Raw genomic sequence first — 16411 nt, 5'->3', positions numbered from 1 at the left:
GCGACGTCAAGCTCTAAATAAGGCTGTCACTAGCGTGAGCGTTGCGTGAGCGTCGTGTAAAGTCGGAAAAGTCGTCTGCATAGGTGAGTGCAATGTTTGGGGAGCGTTTCGTAGTTTGCGCAGTGCAATGGAGACGCGGAAACTTGTTGTGGCTCAGTCTTTTGCAGTTGGACGACAAGAGTGGTACACAGTAGTAAAGTGCGAGGCAGTGAGTTGGCATCAACAGTCGAGTGCACAATGGGGCTTCAGATGTGCTTGTTACCTCAGGCGCTGTGTGATTGTCGACATGGAGTGAAAACGGAGCAATTTGTGACTGTCCTTTCAATTTAAGACGTTAAATACAGACGGAATTTGTAGTCGTAATACCAGAGCATCGAAACTACTTGGAACTCTTGTGCATATGAACGTGATCGCGCCTTTGTACACTGGTCCCTTCGCCCCTATGAACCAACCAACCATCATGTCCGCGCACATCAGAGTAGCAAAGGATGGAAAACAGCGCATCTTTGTTGCGCTTGGGGGCGTAGCTCAGTTGGTAGAGCGTTCGCTTTGCATGTGAAAGGTCCCGGGTTCAAGCCCCGGCGCCTCCATGTTTTGTGGACAGTGCATGGTAAGTGTTGGTCGCGGCGAGCCTAAAGACACGCAAGATGTTGCAAAGCCAGCCTCACAGACTCATATGATGTATACTGACGTAAGGAGAGCAAGACGTGAATGTGAGGACCGGCTGTTGTCGAGGTGTCATCGAGTGCAAATCTATCTTAGGTATAACGGCCTAACCTCAATGAAGTCTAGAGTGTGGACAACACGTTCGTCTTACTCAGAGCGGTGGCCGAACGCTATTTTCGACGTTGTGCGTGCCACTTTAATTTTGGCCAACTACGATTCGATACAGAATGCAGGAAACCTGAAAGACACCCTCACGGACACATTGAGAGTAGTGTTTGTCTGCGGAATAATGGGAGTGCAAGGGTCTGTGATATTGATATGGTTGTATGTAGCACTATCCGTCATCAGGGGGCGTAGCTCAGATGGTAGAGCGCTCGCTTAGCATGCGAGAGGTACTGGGATCGATACCCAGCGTCTCCAGAATTTTTAACACACCAACATGCGCACACTGCCATGCAAATAATTCACAGCCAGCGAATGTGTCTAGGCAGATACGAGCGAACGATTAGCAGCCACAATTGGCAAGCGTGCTGTTACGCGCAGGAAGCACCCTCCTCCCAGCCCTATACTTAATTTAGAACCAGTACAAGTCTTCCCTTAAGATTCTCAAACCTATGTCGGAAAGATCTGCCTTGCGCCGAGTTCACAAAAATCCCACTGCACATTCCCATTCTTTACGTGCAGTCGGCTGCTACTGGTGTTGCTAGTTGTGACTGCTGATGACAGATGCCGTAGCAATCAATTCATGGAGTGAGTTGTATGTTTTGCGACACTCTGTCTCTGACAAGCAAGCGGAGGTGACATAGGCGCGAACACGGGAAGTTTGCAGCTCCTCGCTGCCTGCAGAGACCGAGCAGCCACACTAGTTGGGCGGCCTAAGCCGTAGGCGAAATGTGCTCACTCGCTTGGGCGCGACGTCAAGCTCTAAATAAGGCTGTCACTAGCGTGAGCGTTGCGTGAGCGTCGTGTAAAGTCGGAAAAGTCGTCTGCATAGGTGAGTGCAATGTTTGGGGAGCGTTTCGTAGTTTGCGCAGTGCAATGGAGACGCGGAAACTTGTTGTGGCTCAGTCTTTTGCAGTTGGACGACAAGAGTGGTACACAGTAGTAAAGTGCGAGGCAGTGAGTTGGCATCAACAGTCGAGTGCACAATGGGGCTTCAGATGTGCTTGTTACCTCAGGCGCTGTGTGATTGTCGACATGGAGTGAAAACGGAGCAATTTGTGACTGTCCTTTCAATTTAAGACGTTAAATACAGACGGAATTTGTAGTCGTAATACCAGAGCATCGAAACTACTTGGAACTCTTGTGCATATGAACGTGATCGCGCCTTTGTACACTGGTCCCTTCGCCCCTATGAACCAACCAACCATCATGTCCGCGCACATCAGAGTAGCAAAGGATGGAAAACAGCGCATCTTTGTTGCGCTTGGGGGCGTAGCTCAGTTGGTAGAGCGTTCGCTTTGCATGTGAAAGGTCCCGGGTTCAAGCCCCGGCGCCTCCATGTTTTGTGGACACTGCATGGTAAGTGTTGGTCGCGGCGAGCCTAAAGACACGCAAGATGTTGCAAAGCCAGCCTCACAGACTCATATGATGTATACTGACGTAAGGAGAGCAAGACGTGAATGTGAGGACCGGCTGTTGTCGAGGTGTCATCGAGTGCAAATCTATCTTAGGTATAACGGCCTAACCTCAATGAAGTCTAGAGTGTGGACAACACGTTCGTCTTACTCAGAGCGGTGGCCGAACGCTATTTTCGACGTTGTGCGTGCCACTTTAATTTTGGCCAACTACGATTCGATACAGAATGCAGGAAACCTGAAAGACACCCTCACGGACACATTGAGAGTAGTGTTTGTCTGCGGAATAATGGGAGTGCAAGGGTCTGTGATATTGATATGGTTGTATGTAGCACTATCCGTCATCAGGGGGCGTAGCTCAGATGGTAGAGCGCTCGCTTAGCATGCGAGAGGTACTGGGATCGATACCCAGCGTCTCCAGAATTTTTAACACACCAACATGCGCACACTGCCATGCAAATAATTCACAGCCAGCGAATGTGTCTAGGCAGATACGAGCGAACGATTAGCAGCCACAATTGGCAAGCATGCTGTTACGCGCAGGAAGCACCCTCCTCCCAGCCCTATACTTAATTTAGAACCAGTACAAGTCTTCCCTTAAGATTCTCAAACCTATGTCGGAAAGATCTGCCTTGCGCCGAGTTCACAAAAATCCCACTGCACATTCCCATTCTTTACGTGCAGTCGGCTGCTACTGGTGTTGCTAGTTGTGACTGCTGATGACAGATGCCGTAGCAATCAATTCATGGAGTGAGTTGTATGTTTTGCGACACTCTGTCTCTGACAAGCAAGCGGAGGTGACATAGGCGCGAACACGGGAAGTTTGCAGCTCCTCGCTGCCTGCAGAGACCGAGCAGCCACACTAGTTGGGCGGCCTAAGCCGTAGGCGAAATGTGCTCACTCGCTTGGGCGCGACGTCAAGCTCTAAATAAGGCTGTCACTAGCGTGAGCGTTGCGTGAGCGTCGTGTAAAGTCGGAAAAGTCGTCTGCATAGGTGAGTGCAATGTTTGGGGAGCGTTTCGTAGTTTGCGCAGTGCAATGGAGACGCGGAAACTTGTTGTGGCTCAGTCTTTTGCAGTTGGACGACAAGAGTGGTACACAGTAGTAAAGTGCGAGGCAGTGAGTTGGCATCAACAGTCGAGTGCACAATGGGGCTTCAGATGTGCTTGTTACCTCAGGCGCTGTGTGATTGTCGACATGGAGTGAAAACGGAGCAATTTGTGACTGTCCTTTCAATTTAAGACGTTAAATACAGACGGAATTTGTAGTCGTAATACCAGAGCATCGAAACTACTTGGAACTCTTGTGCATATGAACGTGATCGCGCCTTTGTACACTGGTCTCTTCGCCCCTATGAACCAACCAACCATCATGTCCGCGCACATCAGAGTAGCAAAGGATGGAAAACAGCGCATCTTTGTTGCGCTTGGGGGCGTAGCTCAGTTGGTAGAGCGTTCGCTTTGCATGTGAAAGGTCCCGGGTTCAAGCCCCGGCGCCTCCATGTTTTGTGGACAGTGCATGGTAAGTGTTGGTCGCGGCGAGCCTAAAGACACGCAAGATGTTGCAAAGCCAGCCTCACAGACTCATATGATGTATACTGACGTAAGGAGAGCAAGACGTGAATGTGAGGACCGGCTGTTGTCGAGGTGTCATCGAGTGCAAATCTATCTTAGGTATAACGGCCTAACCTCAATGAAGTCTAGAGTGTGGACAACACGTTCGTCTTACTCAGAGCGGTGGCCGAACGCTATTTTCGACGTTGTGCGTGCCACTTTAATTTTGGCCAACTACGATTCGATACAGAATGCAGGAAACCTGAAAGACACCCTCACGGACACATTGAGAGTAGTGTTTGTCTGCGGAATAATGGGAGTGCAAGGGTCTGTGATATTGATATGGTTGTATGTAGCACTATCCGTCATCAGGGGGCGTAGCTCAGATGGTAGAGCGCTCGCTTAGCATGCGAGAGGTACTGGGATCGATACCCAGCGTCTCCAGAATTTTTAACACACCAACATGCGCACACTGCCATGCAAATAATTCACAGCCAGCGAATGTGTCTAGGCAGATACGAGCGAACGATTAGCAGCCACAATTGGCAAGCGTGCTGTTACGCGCAGGAAGCACCCTCCTCCCAGCCCTATACTTAATTTAGAACCAGTACAAGTCTTCCCTTAAGATTCTCAAACCTATGTCGGAAAGATCTGCCTTGCGCCGAGTTCACAAAAATCCCACTGCACATTCCCATTCTTTACGTGCAGTCGGCTGCTACTGGTGTTGCTAGTTGTGACTGCTGATGACAGATGCCGTAGCAATCAATTCATGGAGTGAGTTGTATGTTTTGCGACACTCTGTCTCTGACAAGCAAGCGGAGGTGACATAGGCGCGAACACGGGAAGTTTGCAGCTCCTCGCTGCCTGCAGAGACCGAGCAGCCACACTAGTTGGGCGGCCTAAGCCGTAGGCGAAATGTGCTCACTCGCTTGGGCGCGACGTCAAGCTCTAAATAAGGCTGTCACTAGCGTGAGCGTTGCGTGAGCGTCGTGTAAAGTCGGAAAAGTCGTCTGCATAGGTGAGTGCAATGTTTGGGGAGCGTTTCGTAGTTTGCGCAGTGCAATGGAGACGCGGAAACTTGTTGTGGCTCAGTCTTTTGCAGTTGGACGACAAGAGTGGTACACAGTAGTAAAGTGCGAGGCAGTGAGTTGGCATCAACAGTCGAGTGCACAATGGGGCTTCAGATGTGCTTGTTACCTCAGGCGCTGTGTGATTGTCGACATGGAGTGAAAACGGAGCAATTTGTGACTGTCCTTTCAATTTAAGACGTTAAATACAGACGGAATTTGTAGTCGTAATACCAGAGCATCGAAACTACTTGGAACTCTTGTGCATATGAACGTGATCGCGCCTTTGTACACTGGTCCCTTCGCCCCTATGAACCAACCAACCATCATGTCCGCGCACATCAGAGTAGCAAAGGATGGAAAACAGCGCATCTTTGTTGCGCTTGGGGGCGTAGCTCAGTTGGTAGAGCGTTCGCTTTGCATGTGAAAGGTCCCGGGTTCAAGCCCCGGCGCCTCCATGTTTTGTGGACAGTGCATGGTAAGTGTTGGTCGCGGCGAGCCTAAAGACACGCAAGATGTTGCAAAGCCAGCCTCACAGACTCATATGATGTATACTGACGTAAGGAGAGCAAGACGTGAATGTGAGGACCGGCTGTTGTCGAGGTGTCATCGAGTGCAAATCTATCTTAGGTATAACGGCCTAACCTCAATGAAGTCTAGAGTGTGGACAACACGTTCGTCTTACTCAGAGCGGTGGCCGAACGCTATTTTCGACGTTGTGCGTGCCACTTTAATTTTGGCCAACTACGATTCGATACAGAATGCAGGAAACCTGAAAGACACCCTCACGGACACATTGAGAGTAGTGTTTGTCTGCGGAATAATGGGAGTGCAAGGGTCTGTGATATTGATATGGTTGTATGTAGCACTATCCGTCATCAGGGGGCGTAGCTCAGATGGTAGAGCGCTCGCTTAGCATGCGAGAGGTACTGGGATCGATACCCAGCGTCTCCAGAATTTTTAACACACCAACATGCGCACACTGCCATGCAAATAATTCACAGCCAGCGAATGTGTCTAGGCAGATACGAGCGAACGATTAGCAGCCACAATTGGCAAGCGTGCTGTTACGCGCAGGAAGCACCCTCCTCCCAGCCCTATACTTAATTTAGAACCAGTACAAGTCTTCCCTTAAGATTCTCAAACCTATGTCGGAAAGATCTGCCTTGCGCCGAGTTCACAAAAATCCCACTGCACATTCCCATTCTTTACGTGCAGTCGGCTGCTACTGGTGTTGCTAGTTGTGACTGCTGATGACAGATGCCGTAGCAATCAATTCATGGAGTGAGTTGTATGTTTTGCGACACTCTGTCTCTGACAAGCAAGCGGAGGTGACATAGGCGCGAACACGGGAAGTTTGCAGCTCCTCGCTGCCTGCAGAGACCGAGCAGCCACACTAGTTGGGCGGCCTAAGCCGTAGGCGAAATGTGCTCACTCGCTTGGGCGCGACGTCAAGCTCTAAATAAGGCTGTCACTAGCGTGAGCGTTCCCCCCCAGTCCTTTTGTATTCCCCTCCTCTGCCTACCCCCCTCCCTGTCGCGTCTGCCCCCCACCCCTCTTATGGGTTCTCATCCTCCATCAGCTCCTTTCCCGGTTCCCCCCCCCTTCGCTTTTCCTCTCCTTTCCCCCCCTTTTTGTTTTCCTATCTCCTGTCCAGTTTCCCCCCACCTGCTCTCGACTGTGGTGTCACCTCTGCCGACTTTTCGTGCTGTGTTCTAGTGACTATTCAGTGTTGTGTTGCGAACAGAAACCATGCTGTCGCTGGGTGTGCATTTTTCTATACTTTGCGAACAGAATCCAGACTGTCGCCGTGTTTTTTTAATTGTCTATTGTTTCCCCTGTCTGCTCCGTATGTATTTTTATTCGCTTCATCCTCCCTCTGTTGTTTGTTTTAATTTCCCCATTTTCTTTTCACCTTGTTACTCACTAAGTCCCCGATTTTATCGCCTGTTTTTTATTATTGTTTATTCTCCTGCTTTTTATCAGAAAATCTGTAGGCTGCAGAGCGGCGTCCTAAGCTGCTGCCAGCCCGCCCCCTTCGGGGGGAATTGAAATTCAATAAAGGAAAAAAAAAAAAAAAAAAAAAAAAAAAAAAAAAGCGTGAGCGTTGCGTGAGCGTCGTGTAAAGTCGGAAAAGTCGTCTGCATAGGTGAGTGCAATGTTTGGGGAGCGTTTCGTAGTTTGCGCAGTGCAATGGAGACGCGGAAACTTGTTGTGGCTCAGTCTTTTGCAGTTGGACGACAAGAGTGGTACACAGTAGTAAAGTGCGAGGCAGTGAGTTGGCATCAACAGTCGAGTGCACAATGGGGCTTCAGATGTGCTTGTTACCTCAGGCGCTGTGTGATTGTCGACATGGAGTGAAAACGGAGCAATTTGTGACTGTCCTTTCAATTTAAGACGTTAAATACAGACGGAATTTGTAGTCGTAATACCAGAGCATCGAAACTACTTGGAACTCTTGTGCATATGAACGTGATCGCGCCTTTGTACACTGGTCTCTTCGCCCCTATGAACCAACCAACCATCATGTCCGCGCACATCAGAGTAGCAAAGGATGGAAAACAGCGCATCTTTGTTGCGCTTGGGGGCGTAGCTCAGTTGGTAGAGCGTTCGCTTTGCATGTGAAAGGTCCCGGGTTCAAGCCCCGGCGCCTCCATGTTTTGTGGACAGTGCATGGTAAGTGTTGGTCGCGGCGAGCCTAAAGACACGCAAGATGTTGCAAAGCCAGCCTCACAGACTCATATGATGTATACTGACGTAAGGAGAGCAAGACGTGAATGTGAGGACCGGCTGTTGTCGAGGTGTCATCGAGTGCAAATCTATCTTAGGTATAACGGCCTAACCTCAATGAAGTCTAGAGTGTGGACAACACGTTCGTCTTACTCAGAGCGGTGGCCGAACGCTATTTTCGACGTTGTGCGTGCCACTTTAATTTTGGCCAACTACGATTCGATACAGAATGCAGGAAACCTGAAAGACACCCTCACGGACACATTGAGAGTAGTGTTTGTCTGCGGAATAATGGGAGTGCAAGGGTCTGTGATATTGATATGGTTGTATGTAGCACTATCCGTCATCAGGGGGCGTAGCTCAGATGGTAGAGCGCTCGCTTAGCATGCGAGAGGTACTGGGATCGATACCCAGCGTCTCCAGAATTTTTAACACACCAACATGCGCACACTGCCATGCAAATAATTCACAGCCAGCGAATGTGTCTAGGCAGATACGAGCGAACGATTAGCAGCCACAATTGGCAAGCGTGCTGTTACGCGCAGGAAGCACCCTCCTCCCAGCCCTATACTTAATTTAGAACCAGTACAAGTCTTCCCTTAAGATTCTCAAACCTATGTCGGAAAGATCTGCCTTGCGCCGAGTTCACAAAAATCCCACTGCACATTCCCATTCTTTACGTGCAGTCGGCTGCTACTGGTGTTGCTAGTTGTGACTGCTGATGACAGATGCCGTAGCAATCAATTCATGGAGTGAGTTGTATGTTTTGCGACACTCTGTCTCTGACAAGCAAGCGGAGGTGACATAGGCGCGAACACGGGAAGTTTGCAGCTCCTCGCTGCCTGCAGAGACCGAGCAGCCACACTAGTTGGGCGGCCTAAGCCGTAGGCGAAATGTGCTCACTCGCTTGGGCGCGACGTCAAGCTCTAAATAAGGCTGTCACTAGCGTGAGCGTTGCGTGAGCGTCGTGTAAAGTCGGAAAAGTCGTCTGCATAGGTGAGTGCAATGTTTGGGGAGCGTTTCGTAGTTTGCGCAGTGCAATGGAGACGCGGAAACTTGTTGTGGCTCAGTCTTTTGCAGTTGGACGACAAGAGTGGTACACAGTAGTAAAGTGCGAGGCAGTGAGTTGGCATCAACAGTCGAGTGCACAATGGGGCTTCAGATGTGCTTGTTACCTCAGGCGCTGTGTGATTGTCGACATGGAGTGAAAACGGAGCAATTTGTGACTGTCCTTTCAATTTAAGACGTTAAATACAGACGGAATTTGTAGTCGTAATACCAGAGCATCGAAACTACTTGGAACTCTTGTGCATATGAACGTGATCGCGCCTTTGTACACTGGTCTCTTCGCCCCTATGAACCAACCAACCATCATGTCCGCGCACATCAGAGTAGCAAAGGATGGAAAACAGCGCATCTTTGTTGCGCTTGGGGGCGTAGCTCAGTTGGTAGAGCGTTCGCTTTGCATGTGAAAGGTCCCGGGTTCAAGCCCCGGCGCCTCCATGTTTTGTGGACAGTGCATGGTAAGTGTTGGTCGCGGCGAGCCTAAAGACACGCAAGATGTTGCAAAGCCAGCCTCACAGACTCATATGATGTATACTGACGTAAGGAGAGCAAGACGTGAATGTGAGGACCGGCTGTTGTCGAGGTGTCATCGAGTGCAAATCTATCTTAGGTATAACGGCCTAACCTCAATGAAGTCTAGAGTGTGGACAACACGTTCGTCTTACTCAGAGCGGTGGCCGAACGCTATTTTCGACGTTGTGCGTGCCACTTTAATTTTGGCCAACTACGATTCGATACAGAATGCAGGAAACCTGAAAGACACCCTCACGGACACATTGAGAGTAGTGTTTGTCTGCGGAATAATGGGAGTGCAAGGGTCTGTGATATTGATATGGTTGTATGTAGCACTATCCGTCATCAGGGGGCGTAGCTCAGATGGTAGAGCGCTCGCTTAGCATGCGAGAGGTACTGGGATCGATACCCAGCGTCTCCAGAATTTTTAACACACCAACATGCGCACACTGCCATGCAAATAATTCACAGCCAGCGAATGTGTCTAGGCAGATACGAGCGAACGATTAGCAGCCACAATTGGCAAGCGTGCTGTTACGCGCAGGAAGCACCCTCCTCCCAGCCCTATACTTAATTTAGAACCAGTACAAGTCTTCCCTTAAGATTCTCAAACCTATGTCGGAAAGATCTGCCTTGCGCCGAGTTCACAAAAATCCCACTGCACATTCCCATTCTTTACGTGCAGTCGGCTGCTACTGGTGTTGCTAGTTGTGACTGCTGATGACAGATGCCGTAGCAATCAATTCATGGAGTGAGTTGTATGTTTTGCGACACTCTGTCTCTGACAAGCAAGCGGAGGTGACATAGGCGCGAACACGGGAAGTTTGCAGCTCCTCGCTGCCTGCAGAGACCGAGCAGCCACACTAGTTGGGCGGCCTAAGCCGTAGGCGAAATGTGCTCACTCGCTTGGGCGCGACGTCAAGCTCTAAATAAGGCTGTCACTAGCGTGAGCGTTGCGTGAGCGTCGTGTAAAGTCGGAAAAGTCGTCTGCATAGGTGAGTGCAATGTTTGGGGAGCGTTTCGTAGTTTGCGCAGTGCAATGGAGACGCGGAAACTTGTTGTGGCTCAGTCTTTTGCAGTTGGACGACAAGAGTGGTACACAGTAGTAAAGTGCGAGGCAGTGAGTTGGCATCAACAGTCGAGTGCACAATGGGGCTTCAGATGTGCTTGTTACCTCAGGCGCTGTGTGATTGTCGACATGGAGTGAAAACGGAGCAATTTGTGACTGTCCTTTCAATTTAAGACGTTAAATACAGACGGAATTTGTAGTCGTAATACCAGAGCATCGAAACTACTTGGAACTCTTGTGCATATGAACGTGATCGCGCCTTTGTACACTGGTCCCTTCGCCCCTATGAACCAACCAACCATCATGTCCGCGCACATCAGAGTAGCAAAGGATGGAAAACAGCGCATCTTTGTTGCGCTTGGGGGCGTAGCTCAGTTGGTAGAGCGTTCGCTTTGCATGTGAAAGGTCCCGGGTTCAAGCCCCGGCGCCTCCATGTTTTGTGGACAGTGCATGGTAAGTGTTGGTCGCGGCGAGCCTAAAGACACGCAAGATGTTGCAAAGCCAGCCTCACAGACTCATATGATGTATACTGACGTAAGGAGAGCAAGACGTGAATGTGAGGACCGGCTGTTGTCGAGGTGTCATCGAGTGCAAATCTATCTTAGGTATAACGGCCTAACCTCAATGAAGTCTAGAGTGTGGACAACACGTTCGTCTTACTCAGAGCGGTGGCCGAACGCTATTTTCGACGTTGTGCGTGCCACTTTAATTTTGGCCAACTACGATTCGATACAGAATGCAGGAAACCTGAAAGACACCCTCACGGACACATTGAGAGTAGTGTTTGTCTGCGGAATAATGGGAGTGCAAGGGTCTGTGATATTGATATGGTTGTATGTAGCACTATCCGTCATCAGGGGGCGTAGCTCAGATGGTAGAGCGCTCGCTTAGCATGCGAGAGGTACTGGGATCGATACCCAGCGTCTCCAGAATTTTTAACACACCAACATGCGCACACTGCCATGCAAATAATTCACAGCCAGCGAATGTGTCTAGGCAGATACGAGCGAACGATTAGCAGCCACAATTGGCAAGCATGCTGTTACGCGCAGGAAGCACCCTCCTCCCAGCCCTATACTTAATTTAGAACCAGTACAAGTCTTCCCTTAAGATTCTCAAACCTATGTCGGAAAGATCTGCCTTGCGCCGAGTTCACAAAAATCCCACTGCACATTCCCATTCTTTACGTGCAGTCGGCTGCTACTGGTGTTGCTAGTTGTGACTGCTGATGACAGATGCCGTAGCAATCAATTCATGGAGTGAGTTGTATGTTTTGCGACACTCTGTCTCTGACAAGCAAGCGGAGGTGACATAGGCGCGAACACGGGAAGTTTGCAGCTCCTCGCTGCCTGCAGAGACCGAGCAGCCACACTAGTTGGGCGGCCTAAGCCGTAGGCGAAATGTGCTCACTCGCTTGGGCGCGACGTCAAGCTCTAAATAAGGCTGTCACTAGCGTGAGCGTTGCGTGAGCGTCGTGTAAAGTCGGAAAAGTCGTCTGCATAGGTGAGTGCAATGTTTGGGGAGCGTTTCGTAGTTTGCGCAGTGCAATGGAGACGCGGAAACTTGTTGTGGCTCAGTCTTTTGCAGTTGGACGACAAGAGTGGTACACAGTAGTAAAGTGCGAGGCAGTGAGTTGGCATCAACAGTCGAGTGCACAATGGGGCTTCAGATGTGCTTGTTACCTCAGGCGCTGTGTGATTGTCGACATGGAGTGAAAACGGAGCAATTTGTGACTGTCCTTTCAATTTAAGACGTTAAATACAGACGGAATTTGTAGTCGTAATACCAGAGCATCGAAACTACTTGGAACTCTTGTGCATATGAACGTGATCGCGCCTTTGTACACTGGTCTCTTCGCCCCTATGAACCAACCAACCATCATGTCCGCGCACATCAGAGTAGCAAAGGATGGAAAACAGCGCATCTTTGTTGCGCTTGGGGGCGTAGCTCAGTTGGTAGAGCGTTCGCTTTGCATGTGAAAGGTCCCGGGTTCAAGCCCCGGCGCCTCCATGTTTTGTGGACAGTGCATGGTAAGTGTTGGTCGCGGCGAGCCTAAAGACACGCAAGATGTTGCAAAGCCAGCCTCACAGACTCATATGATGTATACTGACGTAAGGAGAGCAAGACGTGAATGTTAGGACCGGCTGTTGTCGAGGTGTCATCGAGTGCAAATCTATCTTAGGTATAACGGCCTAACCTCAATGAAGTCTAGAGTGTGGACAACACGTTCGTCTTACTCAGAGCGGTGGCCGAACGCTATTTTCGACGTTGTGCGTGCCACTTTAATTTTGGCCAACTACGATTCGATACAGAATGCAGGAAACCTGAAAGACACCCTCACGGACACATTGAGAGTAGTGTTTGTCTGCGGAATAATGGGAGTGCAAGGGTCTGTGATATTGATATGGTTGTATGTAGCACTATCCGTCATCAGGGGGCGTAGCTCAGATGGTAGAGCGCTCGCTTAGCATGCGAGAGGTACTGGGATCGATACCCAGCGTCTCCAGAATTTTTAACACACCAACATGCGCACACTGCCATGCAAATAATTCACAGCCAGCGAATGTGTCTAGGCAGATACGAGCGAACGATTAGCAGCCACAATTGGCAAGCGTGCTGTTACGCGCAGGAAGCACCCTCCTCCCAGCCCTATACTTAATTTAGAACCAGTACAAGTCTTCCCTTAAGATTCTCAAACCTATGTCGGAAAGATCTGCCTTGCGCCGAGTTCACAAAAATCCCACTGCACATTCCCATTCTTTACGTGCAGTCGGCTGCTACTGGTGTTGCTAGTTGTGACTGCTGATGACAGATGCCGTAGCAATCAATTCATGGAGTGAGTTGTATGTTTTGCGACACTCTGTCTCTGACAAGCAAGCGGAGGTGACATAGGCGCGAACACGGGAAGTTTGCAGCTCCTCGCTGCCTGCAGAGACCGAGCAGCCACACTAGTTGGGCGGCCTAAGCCGTAGGCGAAATGTGCTCACTCGCTTGGGCGCGACGTCAAGCTCTAAATAAGGCTGTCACTAGCGTGAGCGTTCCCCCCCAGTCCTTTTGTATTCCCCTCCTCTGCCTACCCCCCTCCCTGTCGCGTCTGCCCCCCACCCCTCTTATGGGTTCTCATCCTCCATCAGCTCCTTTCCCGGTTCCCCCCCCCTTCGCTTTTCCTCTCCTTTCCCCCCCTTTTTGTTTTCCTATCTCCTGTCCAGTTTCCCCCCACCTGCTCTCGACTGTGGTGTCACCTCTGCCGACTTTTCGTGCTGTGTTCTAGTGACTATTCAGTGTTGTGTTGCGAACAGAAACCATGCTGTCGCTGGGTGTGCATTTTTCTATACTTTGCGAACAGAATCCAGACTGTCGCCGTGTTTTTTTAATTGTCTATTGTTTCCCCTGTCTGCTCCGTATGTATTTTTATTCGCTTCATCCTCCCTCTGTTGTTTGTTTTAATTTCCCCATTTTCTTTTCACCTTGTTACTCACTAAGTCCCCGATTTTATCGCCTGTTTTTTATTATTGTTTATTCTCCTGCTTTTTATCAGAAAATCTGTAGGCTGCAGAGCGGCGTCCTAAGCTGCTGCCAGCCCGCCCCCTTCGGGGGGAATTGAAATTCAATAAAGGAAAAAAAAAAAAAAAAAAAAAAAAAAAAAAAAAGCGTGAGCGTTGCGTGAGCGTCGTGTAAAGTCGGAAAAGTCGTCTGCATAGGTGAGTGCAATGTTTGGGGAGCGTTTCGTAGTTTGCGCAGTGCAATGGAGACGCGGAAACTTGTTGTGGCTCAGTCTTTTGCAGTTGGACGACAAGAGTGGTACACAGTAGTAAAGTGCGAGGCAGTGAGTTGGCATCAACAGTCGAGTGCACAATGGGGCTTCAGATGTGCTTGTTACCTCAGGCGCTGTGTGATTGTCGACATGGAGTGAAAACGGAGCAATTTGTGACTGTCCTTTCAATTTAAGACGTTAAATACAGACGGAATTTGTAGTCGTAATACCAGAGCATCGAAACTACTTGGAACTCTTGTGCATATGAACGTGATCGCGCCTTTGTACACTGGTCTCTTCGCCCCTATGAACCAACCAACCATCATGTCCGCGCACATCAGAGTAGCAAAGGATGGAAAACAGCGCATCTTTGTTGCGCTTGGGGGCGTAGCTCAGTTGGTAGAGCGTTCGCTTTGCATGTGAAAGGTCCCGGGTTCAAGCCCCGGCGCCTCCATGTTTTGTGGACAGTGCATGGTAAGTGTTGGTCGCGGCGAGCCTAAAGACACGCAAGATGTTGCAAAGCCAGCCTCACAGACTCATATGATGTATACTGACGTAAGGAGAGCAAGACGTGAATGTGAGGACCGGCTGTTGTCGAGGTGTCATCGAGTGCAAATCTATCTTAGGTATAACGGCCTAACCTCAATGAAGTCTAGAGTGTGGACAACACGTTCGTCTTACTCAGAGCGGTGGCCGAACGCTATTTTCGACGTTGTGCGTGCCACTTTAATTTTGGCCAACTACGATTCGATACAGAATGCAGGAAACCTGAAAGACACCCTCACGGACACATTGAGAGTAGTGTTTGTCTGCGGAATAATGGGAGTGCAAGGGTCTGTGATATTGATATGGTTGTATGTAGCACTATCCGTCATCAGGGGGCGTAGCTCAGATGGTAGAGCGCTCGCTTAGCATGCGAGAGGTACTGGGATCGATACCCAGCGTCTCCAGAATTTTTAACACACCAACATGCGCACACTGCCATGCAAATAATTCACAGCCAGCGAATGTGTCTAGGCAGATACGAGCGAACGATTAGCAGCCACAATTGGCAAGCGTGCTGTTACGCGCAGGAAGCACCCTCCTCCCAGCCCTATACTTAATTTAGAACCAGTACAAGTCTTCCCTTAAGATTCTCAAACCTATGTCGGAAAGATCTGCCTTGCGCCGAGTTCACAAAAATCCCACTGCACATTCCCATTCTTTACGTGCAGTCGGCTGCTACTGGTGTTGCTAGTTGTGACTGCTGATGACAGATGCCGTAGCAATCAATTCATGGAGTGAGTTGTATGTTTTGCGACACTCTGTCTCTGACAAGCAAGCGGAGGTGACATAGGCGCGAACACGGGAAGTTTGCAGCTCCTCGCTGCCTGCAGAGACCGAGCAGCCACACTAGTTGGGCGGCCTAAGCCGTAGGCGAAATGTGCTCACTCGCTTGGGCGCGACGTCAAGCTCTAAATAAGGCTGTCACTAGCGTGAGCGTTGCGTGAGCGTCGTGTAAAGTCGGAAAAGTCGTCTGCATAGGTGAGTGCAATGTTTGGGGAGCGTTTCGTAGTTTGCGCAGTGCAATGGAGACGCGGAAACTTGTTGTGGCTCAGTCTTTTGCAGTTGGACGACAAGAGTGGTACACAGTAGTAAAGTGCGAGGCAGTGAGTTGGCATCAACAGTCGAGTGCACAATGGGGCTTCAGATGTGCTTGTTACCTCAGGCGCTGTGTGATTGTCGACATGGAGTGAAAACGGAGCAATTTGTGACTGTCCTTTCAATTTAAGACGTTAAATACAGACGGAATTTGTAGTCGTAATACCAGAGCATCGAAACTACTTGGAACTCTTGTGCATATGAACGTGATCGCGCCTTTGTACACTGGTCTCTTCGCCCCTATGAACCAACCAACCATCATGTCCGCGCACATCAGAGTAGCAAAGGATGGAAAACAGCGCATCTTTGTTGCGCTTGGGGGCGTAGCTCAGTTGGTAGAGCGTTCGCTTTGCATGTGAAAGGTCCCGGGTTCAAGCCCCGGCGCCTCCATGTTTTGTGGACAGTGCATGGTAAGTGTTGGTCGCGGCGAGCCTAAAGACACGCAAGATGTTGCAAAGCCAGCCTCACAGACTCATATGATGTATACTGACGTAAGGAGAGCAAGACGTGAATGTGAGGACCGGCTGTTGTCGAGGTGTCATCGAGTGCAAATCTATCTTAGGTATAACGGCCTAACCTCAATGAAGTCTAGAGTGTGGACAACACGTTCGTCTTACTCAGAGCGGTGGCCGAACGCTATTTTCGACGTTGTGCGTGCCACTTTAATTTTGGCCAACTACGATTCGATACAGAATGCAGGAAACCTGAAAGACACCCTCACGGACACATTGAGAGTAGTGTTTGTCTGCGGAATAATGGGAGTGCAAGGGTCTGTG

At 49.8% G+C, this 16411-nt stretch overlaps 19 non-coding genes across 19 annotated transcripts; all 19 read left to right on the top strand.

The window, feature by feature from the left end:
- Positions 1 to 517: 517 nt before the first annotated feature.
- On the top strand, positions 518 to 590 carry Trnaa-ugc (transfer RNA alanine (anticodon UGC)). The gene has a single exon. It is a non-coding gene; the product is annotated as a tRNA-Ala (tRNA).
- Positions 591 to 1013: 423 nt separating this feature from the next.
- On the top strand, positions 1014 to 1086 carry Trnaa-agc (transfer RNA alanine (anticodon AGC)). Its single transcript has one exon. It is a non-coding gene; the product is annotated as a tRNA-Ala (tRNA).
- A 1008-nt stretch (positions 1087 to 2094) lies between these two features.
- On the top strand, positions 2095 to 2167 carry Trnaa-ugc (transfer RNA alanine (anticodon UGC)). The gene has a single exon. It is a non-coding gene; the product is annotated as a tRNA-Ala (tRNA).
- Positions 2168 to 2590: 423 nt separating this feature from the next.
- Positions 2591 to 2663, top strand: Trnaa-agc (transfer RNA alanine (anticodon AGC)). Its single transcript has one exon. It is a non-coding gene; the product is annotated as a tRNA-Ala (tRNA).
- Positions 2664 to 3671: 1008 nt separating this feature from the next.
- Trnaa-ugc (transfer RNA alanine (anticodon UGC)) lies at positions 3672 to 3744 on the top strand. The gene has a single exon. It is a non-coding gene; the product is annotated as a tRNA-Ala (tRNA).
- Positions 3745 to 4167: 423 nt separating this feature from the next.
- Trnaa-agc (transfer RNA alanine (anticodon AGC)) lies at positions 4168 to 4240 on the top strand. Its single transcript has one exon. It is a non-coding gene; the product is annotated as a tRNA-Ala (tRNA).
- Positions 4241 to 5248: 1008 nt separating this feature from the next.
- On the top strand, positions 5249 to 5321 carry Trnaa-ugc (transfer RNA alanine (anticodon UGC)). Its single transcript has one exon. It is a non-coding gene; the product is annotated as a tRNA-Ala (tRNA).
- Positions 5322 to 5744: 423 nt separating this feature from the next.
- Trnaa-agc (transfer RNA alanine (anticodon AGC)) lies at positions 5745 to 5817 on the top strand. The gene has a single exon. It is a non-coding gene; the product is annotated as a tRNA-Ala (tRNA).
- Positions 5818 to 7446: 1629 nt separating this feature from the next.
- Trnaa-ugc (transfer RNA alanine (anticodon UGC)) lies at positions 7447 to 7519 on the top strand. The gene has a single exon. It is a non-coding gene; the product is annotated as a tRNA-Ala (tRNA).
- A 423-nt stretch (positions 7520 to 7942) lies between these two features.
- Positions 7943 to 8015, top strand: Trnaa-agc (transfer RNA alanine (anticodon AGC)). The gene has a single exon. It is a non-coding gene; the product is annotated as a tRNA-Ala (tRNA).
- Positions 8016 to 9023: 1008 nt separating this feature from the next.
- On the top strand, positions 9024 to 9096 carry Trnaa-ugc (transfer RNA alanine (anticodon UGC)). The gene has a single exon. It is a non-coding gene; the product is annotated as a tRNA-Ala (tRNA).
- A 423-nt stretch (positions 9097 to 9519) lies between these two features.
- On the top strand, positions 9520 to 9592 carry Trnaa-agc (transfer RNA alanine (anticodon AGC)). Its single transcript has one exon. It is a non-coding gene; the product is annotated as a tRNA-Ala (tRNA).
- Positions 9593 to 10600: 1008 nt separating this feature from the next.
- On the top strand, positions 10601 to 10673 carry Trnaa-ugc (transfer RNA alanine (anticodon UGC)). Its single transcript has one exon. It is a non-coding gene; the product is annotated as a tRNA-Ala (tRNA).
- A 423-nt stretch (positions 10674 to 11096) lies between these two features.
- On the top strand, positions 11097 to 11169 carry Trnaa-agc (transfer RNA alanine (anticodon AGC)). The gene has a single exon. It is a non-coding gene; the product is annotated as a tRNA-Ala (tRNA).
- A 1008-nt stretch (positions 11170 to 12177) lies between these two features.
- Trnaa-ugc (transfer RNA alanine (anticodon UGC)) lies at positions 12178 to 12250 on the top strand. The gene has a single exon. It is a non-coding gene; the product is annotated as a tRNA-Ala (tRNA).
- Positions 12251 to 12673: 423 nt separating this feature from the next.
- Trnaa-agc (transfer RNA alanine (anticodon AGC)) lies at positions 12674 to 12746 on the top strand. Its single transcript has one exon. It is a non-coding gene; the product is annotated as a tRNA-Ala (tRNA).
- A 1629-nt stretch (positions 12747 to 14375) lies between these two features.
- On the top strand, positions 14376 to 14448 carry Trnaa-ugc (transfer RNA alanine (anticodon UGC)). Its single transcript has one exon. It is a non-coding gene; the product is annotated as a tRNA-Ala (tRNA).
- Positions 14449 to 14871: 423 nt separating this feature from the next.
- On the top strand, positions 14872 to 14944 carry Trnaa-agc (transfer RNA alanine (anticodon AGC)). The gene has a single exon. It is a non-coding gene; the product is annotated as a tRNA-Ala (tRNA).
- Positions 14945 to 15952: 1008 nt separating this feature from the next.
- On the top strand, positions 15953 to 16025 carry Trnaa-ugc (transfer RNA alanine (anticodon UGC)). Its single transcript has one exon. It is a non-coding gene; the product is annotated as a tRNA-Ala (tRNA).
- Positions 16026 to 16411: the final 386 nt, after the last annotated feature.

This window comes from Schistocerca cancellata, unplaced genomic scaffold, assembly GCF_023864275.1.
Source record: "Schistocerca cancellata isolate TAMUIC-IGC-003103 unplaced genomic scaffold, iqSchCanc2.1 HiC_scaffold_303, whole genome shotgun sequence".
NCBI lineage: Eukaryota > Metazoa > Arthropoda > Insecta > Orthoptera > Acrididae > Schistocerca > Schistocerca cancellata.
Note: the sequence above shows the minus strand (reverse complement) of the source record. Positions and strands in the feature narration are given on the sequence as shown.